General features: G+C 45.3%; 1 long non-coding RNA gene across 3 annotated transcripts; it reads left to right on the forward strand.

The window, feature by feature from the left end:
* The first annotated feature begins 637 nt into the window (after positions 1 to 637).
* Positions 638 to 17,627, forward strand: LOC135421577 (uncharacterized). Of its 3 annotated transcripts, XR_010434091.1 has the most exons (5): positions 644 to 799; positions 5,989 to 10,314; positions 12,466 to 12,657; positions 15,203 to 15,325; positions 17,081 to 17,627. It is a non-coding gene; the product is annotated as an uncharacterized LOC135421577 (long non-coding RNA). The 3 variants fall into 3 exon arrangements; XR_010434092.1 differs by having other exon boundaries at positions 638 to 809; positions 5,989 to 12,657; XR_010434090.1 differs by having other exon boundaries at positions 638 to 799; positions 5,989 to 12,657.
* The last annotated feature ends 700 nt before the right edge of the window (positions 17,628 to 18,327 follow it).

Raw genomic sequence — 18,327 nt, forward strand, 5'->3', positions numbered from 1 at the left:
TATTAACGACTTTGGAGGTTCAGTTGAGTCATAAATCAACATGCCAACAACATTAGTCTCATCACCTTTGCCAGTCGCTCACCTCTCATGCCTCATTTTTAATTGGCTTTTTGGCAAACATGGGTAAAGAGATCCCTGGATTCAGAATTGTTAAGTTAAATCTCTGTTTGGAACCAGAGACCTTTCCAAATTGGCACGTGCATTTGCCCTGCTGCATTTCAGCCCTGCAAGTGTAAGGTTGGCTGAGTGCGTGGGACCTAATCCTATAAATCCATGGGAATGATCCAGAAAATCCCGAGCAGCCTTCCCAGACAGGCAGGGGTGAGTGATATGCCATCAAATCACTGAAGTGACACTTCAAGTCCAAAGCTGAATTTGCCTTAAGGTAAATTCTAGTTTACTCACAGGCTCAACCTCAGCACTATTAAGCCCAGACTAAATATTAACTTGAATTCTTTGTTGTTATGAGAAAAAGCAGCCTCAGCTGGGCTTTATCAAGTGCTCAGCACTGTGCAGAGTTCAGCAGGAGCAAATGTGCCTCAGGAAAGAGAAGGGATGCAATTATTTCCTCCCATCTTTCAGGTTAAAAGAGTATAAAACCCCTGCTAAATCAGGGATTCAAATGCAAAGAGATTCCTGGAGGTGTTCCTTGCATTAACAATTAACACTTTCCTGGCTGCCCTTACCAATTTCCTCTCTCTGCACACACCTCTTTAACAACATGGATTATTTTGGGACTCCACCACCTCCCTTTGCAGGGATAAACTCTTGGAAACCAACCGAAGTGTTCCTGTTCAGGGTCAGAATGTGTGGGTGTGTTTTTATGTGAGGAGGGGTTTTTTTTTTTGTGTGTGTGTGTGTGTGGTTTTGGGGGGTATTTTTTTTCCCTAATTCAAAATCTTTCATCTGCATTTTGCCGTGGGCTGTTGTGTGCTGTGATGTTCCCTTAACCACTGCAAAACCAGACATAGAATCATGTATGAAATTGTATACGCTTATATTTAATTGTGCATAAAATCAATATATAACAACATACTTACGTAACTTGTGACCCACTTGGAATTTTGACAGGATCAAAAGGGACACGTGGATATTTTGGGATGCTAGTTGTGAACAACGAGGTTAAATCATGAATCATTTTCTCCTCTCATTCCTTCTGTTCATCTTAGTCTTCCAGCTGCCGGGGGTGAAATTTTGCAAGCTCGTTCTTTGCCAGCTTCGGGGAGGTTTTAAACCAAAGCAATCCAGGCTTTTTTTGCATGACAGGACAGTGGTGATGGTTTCCCATTATTAACAACAACAAACAACCCTGTTACCTTTTCCTGCAGCCAACACAGCTGGAGCTCCGAATTTACGAGTTACCATGGAAATAGCCCTTAGAGAGAAGTCTTTATTTTCAGTGTGAGGGTTGTTTCTCTTATTTAGGGAAATGCACATTCCCCCTCGTCGATTTTATGTAGGGAGCTGATTAAAAATTCCTATTATTCTAAAAGCACAAACTGGAAACTTCCCGGTTTGTAGCTGTGGTACCGGTGCCCCGAATCCGGATTTTACAATGGAATTGTAGGATTGAGGGAGGCTTGAAGGTGAAGAGAGAGTCAGACCTGTCTGAGCAGGGAAATAAGAAATAAGGGGGGGGGGGGGGCTTGGCCTCCTCAGCAAAGAGAACAGGACAGAGATGGCTCATTCCATGGATTTAACACCATTAGTCCTTTTGGGAGCATTATTTTGTGGCTGAGCTGGCAATATCCAACAGACTTCAGTATAATGCAGGTCTTGAAGTTCCCTGAGTGAGACTTTGACTTCGCTCCTGGTGATTTGTCCTCTGCTCCCAACTCCAGCTCTGTTTTTCTCCTGCCTCAAGACCCAGCCTCATTTCTGCACTTTTCCACCCCAGGTATTTTGAGGAGGAAATTCCATGTTCCTGTGTTCCCTGCTGGACTCTCCCCTCTGGAACGAGCCCTTCTTGCTGTCAAAAAAGGCTGCCCAGCCCAATGACCCCCCTCCCCTAAGGACCCCAACCACCTATTCCAAGTGGGAAAGGGGAAGGCAGAGCTCATTGAGATGGTGATTTCCAGAGGGTGCTTTGGGAGCGGCTGTTCTGCCTGAGGGCTTCTGGTTGTTCAGATGCGATAAGTCTGATTTTCAGGAGAGGAGTCCTCGTGGCTTCTGTGTGAGGATCAGGTGAGCTCAGTCCATGTAAAGCTCAGGTGAGCTCTACCTGTGTAAGGATCAGGATGAGCTCTATGTAAAGCTCAGGTGAGCTCAGCCCATGTAAAGCTCAGGTGAGCTCAGTCCATATAAAGCTCAGGTGAGCTCTACATGTGTAAGGATCAGGATGAGCTCTATGTAAAGCTCAGGTGAGCTCCATCCCTGTAAAGCTCAGGCAAGCTCAGTCCATATAAAGCTCAGGCCCAGGTGGTGCCAAACAAAGCTGCAACTGCAGGTGGAACCCAAGAATCCAATGCAGTAAGAGCTGAACCAAACCTTCGTTCCACCTCGAATCACAAAGTGTTCGGACTTCAAACCAGACTGGAGATTTTTGTTAGTTCGTTAGTTGTGAGTTTTTCCTTCTTTTTTGAGATGCAGCTGCTTCAGAGTCTAAAGGATTAGAAGCCTGGATTGCTGGAATCTCACAGGAAAACCTGCTTTGAAAATCTCCAGCTCTGAACTGGATGAGTCTCTGACCCTTGGGCTCTTACTATTATTTTTTGTTTAATTTTTATGCAGCAGGCAAGTGTAAAACACTGCTACCAGAGACTTGGCATTTACACCTGAACTGAAGTCACTGAGAAGGCCCAGGACAGCTCAAATCCTGCTTCATCAGCCTAACTCCAGATGTTTGCAGCATCTGGGCTCCAGAGCATGGTCAGGGTGTCTCTGAGGCTGGGGAATAGCCAGTTAATTTTTATTTCTCTGTGTGTGTGTGTATTACCTGTCGGACAAGAAAAGTGTGCAAGGTGCTGCATCAAATAATACAGAAAATAATACAGAAATAATTCCTGCCCTGCCAATAGACTCCGTGGAGATGTACAATGGAACAGTAGGACTGGATCAGCCCTGAGGTCAACTTGTGAGCTACAGCTCCTTGGAGGAGGATCTGTGAGCAGTTACAAAGACCTTCTCTCAATCAGAGCGACAGAAGGCACAAAAACCCCCAGTTTCACTGAAGTTTGAACAAGCTGGAGGCTTTTCTATGCTCTGGCAGGGAACTGGAATGAACATTTTCAGAGCAACTGAGAGGTGGTAGAAAAGGTGAAGAGCAGCCATGAAGATTTTGGAAACTGGTTGAGGAAAAGGTCGTGGAGGTGCTGAAAATAAAGAAAAGAAACTTCTGCTTGATAGGAGAGAGAATAAGGAGTCAGGAGGGAAGGCTCAGAGAGAGGGGAGAACAGACAGAATTGGGTTATATTTATCAAGGTGGTAACCATAACAATATGTTGAAAGTCTGGCAGTGCTTCCCCTAAGAACACTTGAAACACTGAAAATGAAGACAAGAAAATTACCAGATAATTTCATGCAGGAACATATCCTTCACAGTTCTCTTAAGCAAGGAAGATGGGAAAAGCTTGGCCAAATCCCTTGCCTTTTTTAAACTTCCAGAGGAGCAAAGCGAAGCAGCAAAGGGAGGGTTGGGACCCAAGTTTCAGATCTCGGTGAGTCCCAGGGAAAGGCAGATGGACACACGGAAAACATGCAAACCAGCAAAGAGAAATTCTTCCAAAAGCACTCTGTCAGCAAAGGGTTTCCAGCTGCCAGTGTGGTACCTGAGCTGGAACAAAGGAAGCAGTGATTTGGGTGTCCAGGGCAAGACTCTGGTATTTCTCGGTACAAGTCCTCTCAGAGATTTCTGATGGCTCTTGTTTCTTGGATGAAGTTATTCTGATGTCTCTTGTGGTTGTCTATCCTGACACTTCCCTGCAGACACTGCCCCTTGATAGCCATTGATGTGACAGAAATGATGAGCGTGCCTGACACAAAGAATGGGCGAATTCCAATCCTGGGAACATCTGGAGAGGGTCTTGCAAGGGGCAAAGGGGTTTTCTTTTCTATGACAGTGCTGGTTGTGCCAAATGGAAAGTTGGGAGTTGCCCAGTGTGGGCCCTCAGTCCCGTCCCTGGCAGGGCTCGTGCCCCTCACACCTGCCCTGGGCTCTAGCTTTATCCTCTGTGCCCTGTGCCTTGGGCATTCTGCTCCCAATCCCTCATTTTAATCCATTGGTTTGGGATTGCACTGGAGAGGTTCATCCCACTGCAGCACAGGGATGTCTCGGGTTGTAAACCATGAAACTGGGCCTTGCAGAGCAAGGGAAGACCCTGGAGAGTGGGCTGCAGACTCCCTCCCTCCAGATTTTTATCCTGATTTCCCACTAAACAACATGTGAACAAACCCTGGGAAGCTGAATGTTGTTTGTTGCTCCAGTTTCCCATCACAGCTCCAGCCCAAAGGCTGGGGTAAACAGGACACAGCCCCTGTGATACAACAGGGATCACATCTTCTCCTGGTACCACGCTCTCCATTTCCCTCAGAGTTACCATCTGGGATGGATTTGGACCCAGATGTCCCCTAAAATGTCCTGACAACACTTATGTGAACACAAAGCAATGAGGAAAGGGAAGATTTGGAAAGAGAAAGTTTGGGAAAGGAAGGGGAGGGGAAGGGAAGGGAACTGGGGAGGGATGGGAGCTGGGGAGGGAGCTGGGAAGTGCACTGAACCACAGGCATGAACAGTAAAACTGCCCCCTTGGAATTTAGGCAAGGGGAAACATTTGAGGAAGATAAACAGTTCACCAACTTGTGCCCTCCCAGGACCCAAATCTTTTGAGAACTTTAGAAAAGTTCAGTTCACTTTGTATTTTTACTGTATTTTTATTTCTGCTCCATGGCCATTAAAACAAGAGCCTCCCTGATTGATTTTGAGTAGAAAGTGGTCACATTTCATTATATTCCTATGACCAGGAAACAACAGAAAATGTTGGAAAAGCAAGGTGTCCTTCTTGCCCCCTTCATTACCAAGGGGTTCAGAGCATTTGAAGAGGCTCTGGTATTTCTGGATACTTGATCAAAGCCAAACCTCAACCTCTGAACCTCTTTCAGCTTGACCATTATTTCTCATAAGTGTTTTAATTTTCATCTAATTCCAAGAAAAGTCTTCTATTCTTCCCAGCTGGCCTCAGAGATAAGGGACTAAATCCCCAGACATTAAGACATGGAACAGCTCTGTCATGTGTTACTTTAGTCTCCTGCTCAAAGTCTTTCTTCTCTTCCCACTGATCTCTGATACAATGCAAAATAATCAGTCTGCCAAAAAAAAGGGGGGCAATTTAAAGTGGGGCTTTGAAGTTTAGCCACTGTTGCCCTTCATTTTCCAGCCATCTGAGAGGTGTCTGTCCTGAAGGGTTAACTCACATCTCCAGTGGCTGATATATTCCAGCAGGGAATACTCTTAGGCTGCATTAGGAATTGGAAACTGCACTTTCACTGAGATCTGCCTCTGATTTCGCCCTCTCCAAGAAGGCTTTTCCGTACTCTGCCAACTATCTCCTCCCTCCAAATGTCAGTATTATTATGTTGTACACAGAGCAATGACTCCCAGCTTGATCTTTGCTGTGCCTGCATCAGAGGTACTGCAAGAAATGCATTTCCCTCCCAAACATCCGTGTATTCCAGGGGCAAGAGATGGTATCCAGCTCTGCAAACCTTACCATCTCAGACATCTAGAATAGCATCTCAGTCACAGTTACAGAAGCACATCTAACTCAGTCAAGGGTCAGGAAAATACAGGAACATGCAACCTAAAATACCCACCTGAATTTGTGCACACAGACATTTCAGGGATAATGCCTGAGCTGCACAAGAAACTGTCTTTAGGTAGGATTACATAACTCTACGTGAGATTAAGAACCTAACCCCAAATGGCAATTTATTCTGTTATCTAAAACAAGTGAAATATGTGTTCTCGTGCCTGCTTTTTTTGTCATTTTTCAGTCTAGTTTGGTTTCCAGCATCTTCCCTTTCCCAAGACACAGCCCAACACGTCATCCAGGTGACAGGAGAGGTGCCAGCAGGACTTGGAAAGAGCAGCAACAACGTGGCACAGGCCTGAAAAGAAACTCCTCCCAAAGAACCCAACTCGGACTTTCCCTGAGCAATCAAATCCTGCCCGTGTTCTCTGACACCAGAGGGTGCCAGTGACTGGGAAACCACAGCCTTGGCAGCCCCTGCGGGATTCCAGAGATCTCTGGCTCCCAGTGACAGTGGGATACACACGGAGGATAAAACTGGCTTTTACTTTTAGCTCCCTCCTTGGAAGGAGAGATATTGCCCATCGGCAAAGTTCAGCAGAGCTGGACACAAAGCCCCAGCACTAGCCCAGAGGGATTTCAGGGAAACAGCCCCATTTTCTATGTGTTCCCACGGTGCGAGATGGTGGGAAGGGATCCACTTTTCAGAAGGCACAGCTTGCCTGTAGAGCATCTCTCTGTGTTCTTAACCAACATCCACACCAAGAGGCTTGTAAGGCCTTTTTCAGGATCATGGAGTCATGGAATCATTTAAGTTGGAAAAGCCCTCTCAGACCGTGGGGTCCAACCATTCTCCCAGCACTGTCAAGGCCAACTAACTCATGTCCCCAAGCAAAGAGAAAATTGAAAGGGCCAGTTTCTCACCTAAAATAAAACTTTTCAACGTGATTAATCAGCTGAACATTTGGTCTAAAATCTTTTAGTTGACAGAGAAGATAAAAATAACTCATTCTTTTCCATTCACCTTTTTTCACCTGTCCCAGCAATGGAAATTTACCCCCTTTTTCTCCTGTCAGCCATCTGGAAAGACCAAAGCCAGGCAACAACACCAAGCTGGAGCTTGTTCTGTCCTGCATGATATCAACATATGTATGACATACGAATTTCCCTGGCATAACCAGCAGTGCAATTCCCAGATCAAGCCCTGGATCATATCCCCACTGAAAGAGTAGCAAGGTTGCACATTTGAAATAAAGGGCACTGTTTGGTCTGGAAACCTTCTTTAATTATCAATTAATGTAATCAGCTGAGTGTGCAGAAAGAGTCCATCTGTCCTGGGGTATGGACTTACTGGCTCTAATGAAGCTGAAACTCTGGGATGAGGTTTTGTTTCTCGGTTTATTTCACAGAGTCCCTTCTGACAGCAAAGCTCCCCTTTGGTACTTCAACAAATTCCTGAGCTCTGCTGGAATGCCAGGCAGAAATAACCTGTTCCACAGACAGTTTGGAGGGACAGGAGCTGAGAGAAATGGCAGACAAGCAGGATTGTAGGACTGAAGAGCCAGCCTTGATGTGCTTGAGTGAGGCATATGTTATATAGGAATTAGACTTTATTCTCAGCTGGGTGACATTTTCCCAGCTGCAGAAGTGTCACTGATGAGGAGGATTCGGTGCTTGGCAAACTCCCCAGAAGAAGATATTGCCAGGAAAGGCTGGTGACAAGTTAGGTCAGGACTGCAGTGCCCTGTGGAGCCCTGAAACTGAACTAAGGGCTGGTGCAAGTCAGGGGTGGGTTTGCAGAACTGCGTGTGGGCACCTTGTTTCCCTGCCCCTGACACAGAGAGTTCAGAACACGCCCCGAAAACCCTGAGGGCATTTCTGCCACACACAGCTTGTGAACAAAACCTGTGCTCTGCAGCTTCTCCTTCAATTCAGGCACTTAAACTGAGCTTACAGAATCACAGACTGACGGAGTCATTTAGGGTGGAAAATCCCTCTAAAGCCATTGAGTCCAACCATTCCCCCAGCGCTGCCAAGGCCACCACTAACCCGTGTCCCCAAGTGCCACATCCACATGGCTGTTAAATCCCTTCAGGGATGGGGACTCCACCTCTGCCCTGGGCAGCTGTGCCAGGGCTGGACAGCCCTTCCCAGGAAGGAATTTTCCCAGTATCCAACCTAAACCTCTCCTGGCACAACTTGAGGCTGTTCCCTCTTGTCCTGCACTTGTTACTTGGGAGAAGGGACTGACCCCACCTCACGACCTTTGGCAGCCTGAAATAGCTCCATCAGCCTTTGGAATTGTGGCTCCCCAGGAGCTGATCCTTGTGCACATCCCTCCTTGGGTACAGCAGAGGAAAGATGGTTCAAGAAAAGAAAATCATAACAAACCCCAAGTCATTTCAAACTGAAGAACAGCCCTTCCCATGGATGCTCCCCGTGCTCTGTCAGTGATTCCCAGTGTGATGGATGGGGTTTGATACACACAGTGACTGAGAGAAATCCCTGTCTGTCAGAACATCCACAGCCAACACCACAGCTCTGTTTACTGCCTTCCAAACTGCAATCTACTCTTGGTTAATTGGTAAACCCAGTATTGCTCAGGCTGATGGTTTCTGGTGAAGCACAGCTGAAGGCATTAGAGGTGGCAGGTCAGCCTTGCACTGCTGGTGCATATTAAACTGTCACTGCCACACACTGCTGTATTGCTGTGCTGCTTTTCTTCCTCTCTGCCTTTAAATTGCTCTGCTTTGAGCCTTGCAGCCCAAAGCAATTAATAAAATCCACAAACTTGTATGTTAGAAAATAAAGATATAACAGGAGAGTATGAAATAATTCACACTAAAGGAAATATTAGAGTTACTGAAGGGGATACTAGCTTTAGGATTCTCAGGTCCAACAGCTGATCTTGTGTCAGTCCTCTTTCCTCTTGCATCTCTCAGACTTTCTAATGTAGGTACTTATTATACTTACCTTTATTGAACCTTAATTCCTTCCCTTGAGCACGAGGTTGGACTAGGTGGCCTCCAGAGGTGTCTGCCAACCTTTTTTTGATCTTTTTTTCCCCTGTGATTCTATTTTACAGCAGCATGACTGACACAGAGACTGGATGCCTCATCCACTTAGAAAATGAACATGAAACACTGAGTGTAGAAGGTCAGATGCCGCCACAAAAGAAAAGCTGAAGGTCTTGAAAATGTGATCAAGATGGAAATAACAGGATGATCTGTCTGAGCCTGAGAGAGCCTGGGAGTTGAAAACTTGGAGTTTCCACCTCTGGTGATGGCCCAGACAGGAAAATTGCCATCAGTCAGAACCTGTGGCACCAGCTTTGTGCCACAGCTTTGTGGCATTAATTAAGATTCCTCCAGGCCCATTGTGATTGTTTTGGTGCTCCCAGTGGTACCTTTACCTGTGAAAGCTGTGTCTGTGGCTGCTGACACACTGTGGGATCCCTCAGGGGATCAGGGGATCCAGGTGTCCTAAAACACAGGTGAGAAGGACACCATGAGGGTCTGTGTGTGGATGTGAGAAGATGGAGACACAGCTCTGCTAGTACCTGAACTATGGCAGAGTGGAGACACAAACATGACCATCAGGTTAAATGGGGTAAACAAAGGTAACTCTGGTTACTTTGGTTACTAGACTCCTTTATTTCCTTAAGAGGTTGTAAATAACTGACAAAGCTGCCTGGAAAAAAAAAAAAAATTTGAGATGCTAATGTATTTATTTTATTATGCAGCCACTTCAGAAACCTTTCTGTGAATTAAAAATGGCCTAAGAAGGGAGAAAGGACTTCAACATTTCCCAGAGCAATGGTCTCAACAGAAGAAATGGCAATAGAAGTCTATATTACATTGACAATTTTTGTTTTCTAACACTCATGGACTCTCAATGAAAGGAGTGACATCTGAAATATATAATTTATTTTCTTAAGATTATACTGGGCCAGCACTTATGTAGGCAAATGAAAAACTTTAGGCTTCCATTTCGAAAACAATAAGATTGAACAAGATCTCAGCTGGGCAAATATAATCATTACACAGATTTACTTATTTATTCATTCCCGGGCTGGAATGTCTCCGTCAGATTGCACTGCTGGAGAAATGGTGGGGAGGAAGATCACTGGGAATCTCCTTTGCAATTGTGGACATGAACGTCCTGGACAGACTGAAACTTTTGTTCAGTGAAGTATTTTGTTTAATGTTACAAAACACAGAGTGATTGGTGATTATAATTCATTACAAATGTTCCCAGAGCATTTCTCACCTGGCTGAGTGTCTGACTGGGATGAGAAACAGCAAATTCTCCCTGCAAGGGCATTTCTTGGGACCAGGGAATTTCAAAACAGCTTCCAAGGCCGTAGAGCAGTAGATTCTGTCTGGCATCCCAGATGTGCCAAGGGCTGAAGTATTTATGAGGGAGATAATGAAGTCTTTGGGAATAAAGAGTAGATGGGAGGCGCACAGCTGCGGTGCAAACTGAGCAGTTCTGCTTTGTATAGGCTTGTGGAGGGGAGCTGATGAAAAAAGAAGTAACATCAGTGTCACACATTGGTTTGAACACCCAGGTAAGAGGATTAAAGGTTTAGGATTTTTTTTTTCTTCACTCTGTACAGTTTTGTTTCCAGAATGATCATGTTTTATGATGTGTTTTCTGATCATGCTCCTTTCCCCCGAGGCTCCTGAGCCCCGTTCACCAAAGGCACAGTTCAGGGGGTGAACTGTGACATGCCAGGAATGACTTATCCATGAGCTGGCCAGGGGAGGCTCTTTGCTTTCCAAATGTTAAGTGAAACAAATGTTCCAGATGAGCTTTGTTACACAGGCCCTGAAATCTGAACAGAATAAAAACCCGCTTTTCATCTCTTTGGAAAGAAACCTTATTGGATTTTTCCTCAACTTTGTGTTGTTATTCAGTTAAAATCTTCTTCATCCCTGCGATGAAAGGTCTTTTTTTTTTTTTTTCTGCTTTGCTGCATCTTTTAGTTTTTCATTTAACCTTGTAAAGAATTGACTAAGCTGAGGTAGTCCAGGAGAATGAAATATGAGCTCTAGACACAGGTTTGCTCTGCTGATGAGCAACTGAATCGCTGTGGCCTTTCAGTAACTACCTTGGGTTCAGCAGGAAAGAGAAAAAAGAAAGAGGAAAGATTTCTACTGCAAACAAACTGGGAAGAAATTGCTTTGTAGTGTTGGTTCCTTCAGGGCTAATGAGGTTCTGAGCCAACCTTAGTTTGTTGATATAAAATACATGATACCCTCTGCACCTAGAAGGTAGATGGCCTCATTAGCATGACAAAGTGTTAATTGCCCAGATTATTGTAAGAGTAAAGAAGAAGAATTCTGTCTTTAAGTGTAAAGGCTAAGTTTTCTATTAAGTATCTTATTAAGATAACAACAAAACTCCTCTTAGGACTCTCTTTTGGGACTCTTTCTCCACACTTCTGTTTGCCCAGGCAGGTCTCTTACACCTTCATCCCACTGTTAACGGAGTGTGAGGACACACCGACTCTTCCAAAGCTTTTTCCCTTGGAAGTGACCAACATTCCTGCCTGTTTAAACACAATTGTCTCAGTCAATGGAAATAGTGGGATGTCTATGCCCAAGTTCCCTACCTGGAACTACCTGGGGGTTTGTTGTGTTTCCCTTCTGAGGTTTCCTATCAAAGACAAATGGGGGGGAAAGTGAGAAATGGCAGTTGTTAGTCAGTGTTTATTGGCTCACAATGTGAGTATAAACCAGCCCTTCTGGACTGGAAGGATTTATCCAGGGGGAACAAGGCTCTGCCTGGGGGTGGGTGATGCCACAGTCTTTCCAAAGTGAGGTCTCACTGTGAGTTGAGGGTGATGGTGCCAGGTCAGCAGTGGGTGAGTGAATGTGGCAGGACAGACCTACACCTGATAAACACTCTCTGTTCCACAATTCCCAGTGTCACTGCCAGCGGAAGCCAGCTGGGTTCTTCCCCTTCCATTGGTTTTTGTCCAAGGGCATGAAAGGGGCCTGTGCTTCTTCACACTGTGGACTTTTTGTCACCACTTCTTGGTAGCTGAGAGTGCAAAGAGCTGCTGGACAAAGTGCCCTCTGTCAAGTTTGCTTTTAGAGGCTCCTTGGAGTACTTTATCAGACAAGCACATATTCTTTCTCCAGTTCACAGTAGAAATATTCCTGCTTCATCTGCCCACGTTCCTGCTGTAACAGATGTTCCAGTGGGTGGTGGGCAGGGCTTTGGCATTGCACAGCATCAGCTCAGCAGGAAGAGATGAATGGGATCCACCATTCCCCATGGCATTTCCATTGCTCTCCAGCTAAAACAACCTTGTGACACCTCAGTTAAAGAGGTGGCTTTGAAAAGACTGTTCCCTGCAGCAGCCCCACATGAAGATCCTGTGGGTGCAGGGTGCTTGGGAATAAAACCAGCCAATCTATCCACATGGGGCTGGGATATTGGAACAAGATCACATGAACCAGTGTGGTGGTAACTGGGATGGATGGATGGATGGATGGATGGTTGGATGAACATGGATGGGTCTTCCGGTGCTGGATGACTGTACAGAGCTGGTTCTGGTGTTTGCATATTCTCAGGCAGATCTGGGTAAAAAACAGCAGGGAATGGAGAGAGTAGTAGAGCCATTGGAATGCCAAGGCCTGGGGAAAACACTATTGGTAAGATTGTTATTTCCCTCTCTGCCCCTTCACTCATCTCCAATATTTTTTTCCAGCTTATTTCGTAAAGCCATTTTGACCCTGTCAGCAGTGGACAGAGGTGGGATGGAAGTTCTGGGATGATGATATTCCTTGGAAATGAAACCTAACAAAGCACACTGCAACTCAGAACCACTGCACGCTGGAACAGGCAAATGTGGCTTGTGGGCAACTGCCTTTGGGAAGTCAGGGAGCCCCTCTGGAAGCAGGTAGGAGTGGGCTGTCCTTAGCATAAACATCCACATTCAGTCTGCCTTCCTTTGAAATTTGCTATTGTCCCTATAGATAAACCCACCAAGGATTTCACCAGACTATATTGGATTTGAGTGTGGAAGTACCAAGTCATCCTGCTGCCATTTGCTGTCACTCAGAGTTTAAGATCTCCCCACACTGCTGGTGACAAACAACCTGCAGTTGTCCCTCTGTGCTCCCTGGGCTGCTCCCCCTCACAGTGGGATGACTCAGCCCAGCCATGTTGTCAAGATGAGCACAATTTCACAATGAAATAATCAGTCACTTTTTTAAAAAAGGGCAAATTTACTCAGCCACTTGGAAGAAAAAAGCAAAGTGCAGCCTAAAATTCCTTTTATTTACAGTGGGAAATGAAGCATGAGTAAGATGATTAGAACTATAATTAAACAAGAGAGTCAAACCCACAGATTAGCACAACATAGAGAAGGAGGCTTTAGGAGAGACAGCATAGAGGGATCCTAAAGGATTTTTTTCCCCTGCAAGCCCTAGGGACATCCCTCATTAATTTGCTGCCTAACAAGAAGCTCTCTCCAGAAGCCCCTCTGTTTACCTATGAATGAAAGCTGGGCCTCAGGAAAAGGTCGAGCTGATTTTCCTACTAAAATACTGTGCACACACAGTGCAGGCAGAGATCCTGAAGTCTGAACTTCAGTACAAATGGGAAAAAACAATTTTCTGAGTATGTCAGGGGAAAAGCCCAGAGGAGATTCTCTCTGCAGCCAAGGAAAGCTGGAGTCTGGCTCCAGTCCTGAATTATATCCCTCTCTGTCACTTGCCAAACACCATCTCAGCTCTCCAGATACTGTGACATCCAAATATCATTCTGCATTTCAGTACCGTCCCTGTTCTCCTTCCTGTATTATACAGTTCTTGGCATTTTTTCAATAGCTTCCCTAACCCCACATCCGAATTCCCTCAGATAGGTTTCAATAGCTTGCTGAGAGGCAGATAATCCACCCTTTGTCACCATGGATTGAGGCCTGTCTCAAAAAAAGAACAACTCCATTGCACCAGAGAAAAGCAGTTAGGAATAAATTTGCCACTGCTAACAAGGCTTGACTGGGTCAGAGCTTTGTGTGCTGCAACAAAGAGTTTAAGACCCTGGAACATGTTTGGATTGCAGAGAAAATTCTATTCAGGCTCTGGAATGCACTGGATCACTGATGGATTGCAGATCACGTCTTACACCAGAGGAATATCGGATCCTTACAGAGCACCTGCTCTGCTCTGGAGCTAATTCCACATGATCTCTTATCTTTTTGAGGTGTCAGAGTCACGCAGAAGACAATGCCAGGGGGAAGACAATCATTCCCAGCTCTCAGTCATCAACTCATTCATCCATGCAGAGCTTTAATCCAACTGGCAGCCCAAGGTGCAATGACAGCTGGTAAAAAAAAGTTCCAGGAAACAACTTTCCCACTTGCCAGCAGGCTGAGGGAGAACAGCTCTGTGTCCTTAGGGACAGGGTCTGGGAGGTTTGAAGGCTTTGTTCTCCCCCAGCAGTGACAGACACACACTGCAAAACCTGATCTACAGAGGTTTGTTGGAGACTGTAAACACATTTGCTTTGGCCTTGCTCAGCCTTCCCTCACAGTCTCATTCCATGAATGTTCATGCCAGGGACTTCTCAGCAACTCATCTCTTTGTGAAAGTCAGATTTATGTCTGTTTTCTCAAGTTTAGGCAGCAAGTAAAATTTATATGAGCATGGCTTGTGATGTTCAGGGAGACTGTTTTAATTCTAGGGGTACAAACCAGGCCACTTAATTATAAGATTTTTAAAAACAAGAAGTGCAGCTTGAATTGCAAGGCAATAAACACAAAGAATCTTGTAGAATAATTTTGAACATGAGAATCATCACAACCTGGCTATTCACTGGAAAAGAGAAGAAACTTCCCTGTCTGAGCTCTTTGTTCATGCATTCGGTTCACCTCCAAGAGCAACAATGAAACTGTGTGTTCTTCAGTTCCCTTCTTAAACTCTGCTGGAAGTGGACACAAGTGTCAGGTGATTTCACCAGACTTATGATGACATTTTCTTTCCACTAAAAACATCCAGCCACAGCAACTGCAAAGGAAAAAAAACACTCTCCCAAACCTTTCCTTCCCTCACAGTGATTTTCTATTTCTGTGAGTGATGCTTTAAATAATAAACCCCTCCTGACTCTGAACAGGTGGGGGGGGCTGTCCCACAGCCCCAGCACAGCATGAGCAGCAGGTTATTAATCTACAGCAAAGCAACACAACCAGGGAATCTAAAAATATCCAGGACACCTGGTTGCTCCATCTGATTGTATTGAATTTAGAGGAGGAGAGGAATGGTCCCTGCATGCAAACTGTTGGTGTCTGGTGCAATCACAGCCTCTTGGTGTTGTAAAACCTTTGGAAGGGAGATCAGGATCAGGAGTTTGGAATTACTAAAGCAGGATCAGCTCGGGGGCAGCTCAGTGCTGTGACTCCTTCAGTGGTACAAGAGATGAACTAACTGTGTTTTGTCCATCAGATCTCTGGATGTCCCAGGACGTGGAAGACTCAACTGCAGTACAACCGGAGCAATGAGGCTTTAGGAACCATCTGACCCGCACTGGTAGCACTGAGGGGACCATCACTGTCAGCAGAAAAAGGGGTAAGAAAAGGTACAAATTTTTTTCTATGAGCTACTTTCAAAACCTTCAGGGAAACTCATCAGTTGAATCATTTTGGGTCTATTAGCAGAGGCTGTAAATAGAATCCCAGAGTCCCAGACTGGTTTGGGTTGGGAGGGACCTTAAAGATCATCCAGTTTCAGCCTGCCATGGGCAGGGACACCTTCCACTAGCCCAGGTTACATAGTGATGCTGCAGCTCCTCACATAAAGACTCTGATACCACCTCATGATATCAAAACTCACTTAAAGATTTCCACTGAAGGACCCTTGAGAATTAGGACAATTCCAAGGGTTAAGGTTTGCAGGAGTCCATGCCCAGCTCTGCTTTCATTTTTCTCAGCAGCCTCATATTCCCCGAATGAAGCTACTTGTAAATTTTTCTTCTCTGAGAAGATACTGCAGACTCTATTTGTGACAGTCAAAATTCTAATATATGGGCAAAATGTGTTCTCCCTGAGGCTCTTTCTTGACACAGCTATTTCTTGAGTACCACTAAAGTGAGAAAAACAAACTCTGAAGGCCAAATTCCTGCCTGGTGTTTCAGCTGGCCTTGGCATCAGCACACTGATGGACTTGGTCATGACATTCCTTGTGCTGTCTGCTCCCAAAATGACAGGATCTGGGCTCTGGGCGGGTCTGTGTGCACTGAATTGTATCTAAACTTATTATCTCAGTGTATTTTTGGCACCATTCTCTTGATAAGACTTGTAAACAAGACTCCTTTTCCAACAGCCCCTTTGGTACTTGTATTTCAGGAGCTTGCAGTGTGGGTGTCTGGTAATGCCCCTCCCATCCTTCTCACAGTAAACGTACACAATAAATTGTTCTTTTCTCAAATATATTCCCAAAAATGTAATTTTCGTCCGCATCACACAAGATTTGACTGTTTTGTTGATTGAGATTTATTATGTTAGATTTTATCTGCCTGTTAAACACTTCCTAAAGGGTGAGTGACTAATAAAAATGACATTACAGAAATTGCTCTTCAAACTGCTCTGCAGATTAAAAAAAAATTCAGAAAGCCCCTCTTCTCTCCATACAAAACCTGTCCAGCCTGAGGGTGGGCACTGGGTGAATGGCAGAATCAATGTCAGTGTGAGGAACTCAGAGCAAGATCAAAAGAGTTACAGATTCCTGTAGTATAGGAGAAATTCTATAATAAACGTGACTTAAAATGACAGCAAAAATGTGTAGTCTGAAGGTGCTGTGAGCTGTACTCACAAGTTCAGTCAAGCCTGGGGCATGGCCTTGGTGGCCTGGTACAAGTCCTGCTCTGTGACAGTTCTGTCATCCATCCAACAAAATCAGCCCCATTCATCACTGACCTGGGTGGTTATAAGGTCCTTTTTTATGAGTTCATCTTCCTCCTCATATACTCTCAAAATGTATTGGCTGAGCTCAACTCTGTGGCCTCATCTCCATTTATTTTCTTCTGACACCTCCCTTTGCCTCAACTCCTCAGGCTCAGTAAATGCAGATTGCAGAGAGATGTGGACAATACATCTATTATTTGGGCAAAGCTCCCTGGAAGAAGTCAGTTCTCTTTATTCCTTGGGATTGCTGCTCAAACTGATCCCTGTGGCATAACGATTAGTTTGGGAATAAGCTGTGAGGGTGATAGTGCCTGGCTGGGCAATGAAGCTGTTACTCCAGCTCTTTTCATCTCCACGTGCTTATTTCTTCCCTCATTTTTTTATTTTTGCCTTCTGTGTGTGTGCCATTTCCTTTGGGAAGAGGAGGAAGAAGAGTTGATATTATACACCTACATCGTGGAGTATTGTGGAGTCCCTACAACGATACCCACTCTGTTTATTAGTAACCTTCTAAAGTATCCTCATCCTTCTGCAAACCCCAGGAGAGGCTAATGGGGGGAAAACCGACTTTGGATTATGTGGAGCACAAATGCAAAGCTGTAATTAATAAATTCTGCCCTCACTAATTGCAGAGGAGGAGTCTGTGCTGCTCCACACCCAGGATTTACACCCCATGTGTCTCCTCTTCCCTGGAAGTACAAACCGTGTGGGTTTGTACAAGTATGGAATGTTTGTACGAGGGGTAGGAATTTCAGATTTGGTTAATTCTGAGGGTACAGACGAAAGGATGAAGCCAGATCTGTGCAGTGTTCCCTGGCTGGGGTCCATTAGATCCTACACAGCTTGAGATTCCCACCAGGGAAGGAATGGCAGGGTATCCCCTTTTCCCTTCTCTTGTTATCTCTAATCATGGCTAGGCTTCACGAACAAAGATTTGTTATCTCTAATAAACAGTGTTTTAATCAACACCTTATGGAGTTCAAGTCTTTTCTTGCTGGGATCCATAAAAACACTTGACTGACTCATCACACCAATATCCCCAATTGGAAAAACACCCATGGAAGGTGTCCCTGCCTGTGGCAGGGGTTGGAACTATATGTGCTTTAAGGTCCCTTTTCAGCCCAAACCAGTCTGTGATTCTGATCATGTAATAATTAAAACCTGTAAATTCTCAGACTCCACACAAGATCACCCTGCTGAAGGGAATGTCTCAGGAAATTGGGACTTAGGTTGGAAAGAACACCTGGGGAAGCAGCTGCCCCCCACTGTGTGGGACACCAGCACTCATTGCAAGCACGTGAATTAAAGCAGTTCTTCGGGATCAAGGCTAGGTATCCGTGAGAGGCAGCGCCGTGCTCTGAAATTAAAATACAGGGAAAACCTGATAAACAGGTATTATTAGCTCTGCTGAGTGTGCCAAGCATTAATGTGAAATGCACCTCTGATCCCTTACACCAGTGGGGAGGGCTATTAGCCCATTGAGGGCAACACTGTTGGCCGTACATTTGGAGAGGGAAAAGGGGCTTTTCCCTCAAATATTCCTCGGGAGGAGCATCCCGGGGATTCCAGGAGGGGAATCCTGGGCCGTGCCCGGCGGGCTGTGCCCTCAGCGGTGCCCTCACCCAATATGGCGGCGGTGGCGCGGCGCGGCTCTCGCGAGCCCTGGGC

The sequence above is a fragment of the Pseudopipra pipra genome, chromosome 13 (assembly GCF_036250125.1).
Source record: "Pseudopipra pipra isolate bDixPip1 chromosome 13, bDixPip1.hap1, whole genome shotgun sequence".
In the NCBI taxonomy this organism is placed as follows: domain Eukaryota; kingdom Metazoa; phylum Chordata; class Aves; order Passeriformes; family Pipridae; genus Pseudopipra; species Pseudopipra pipra.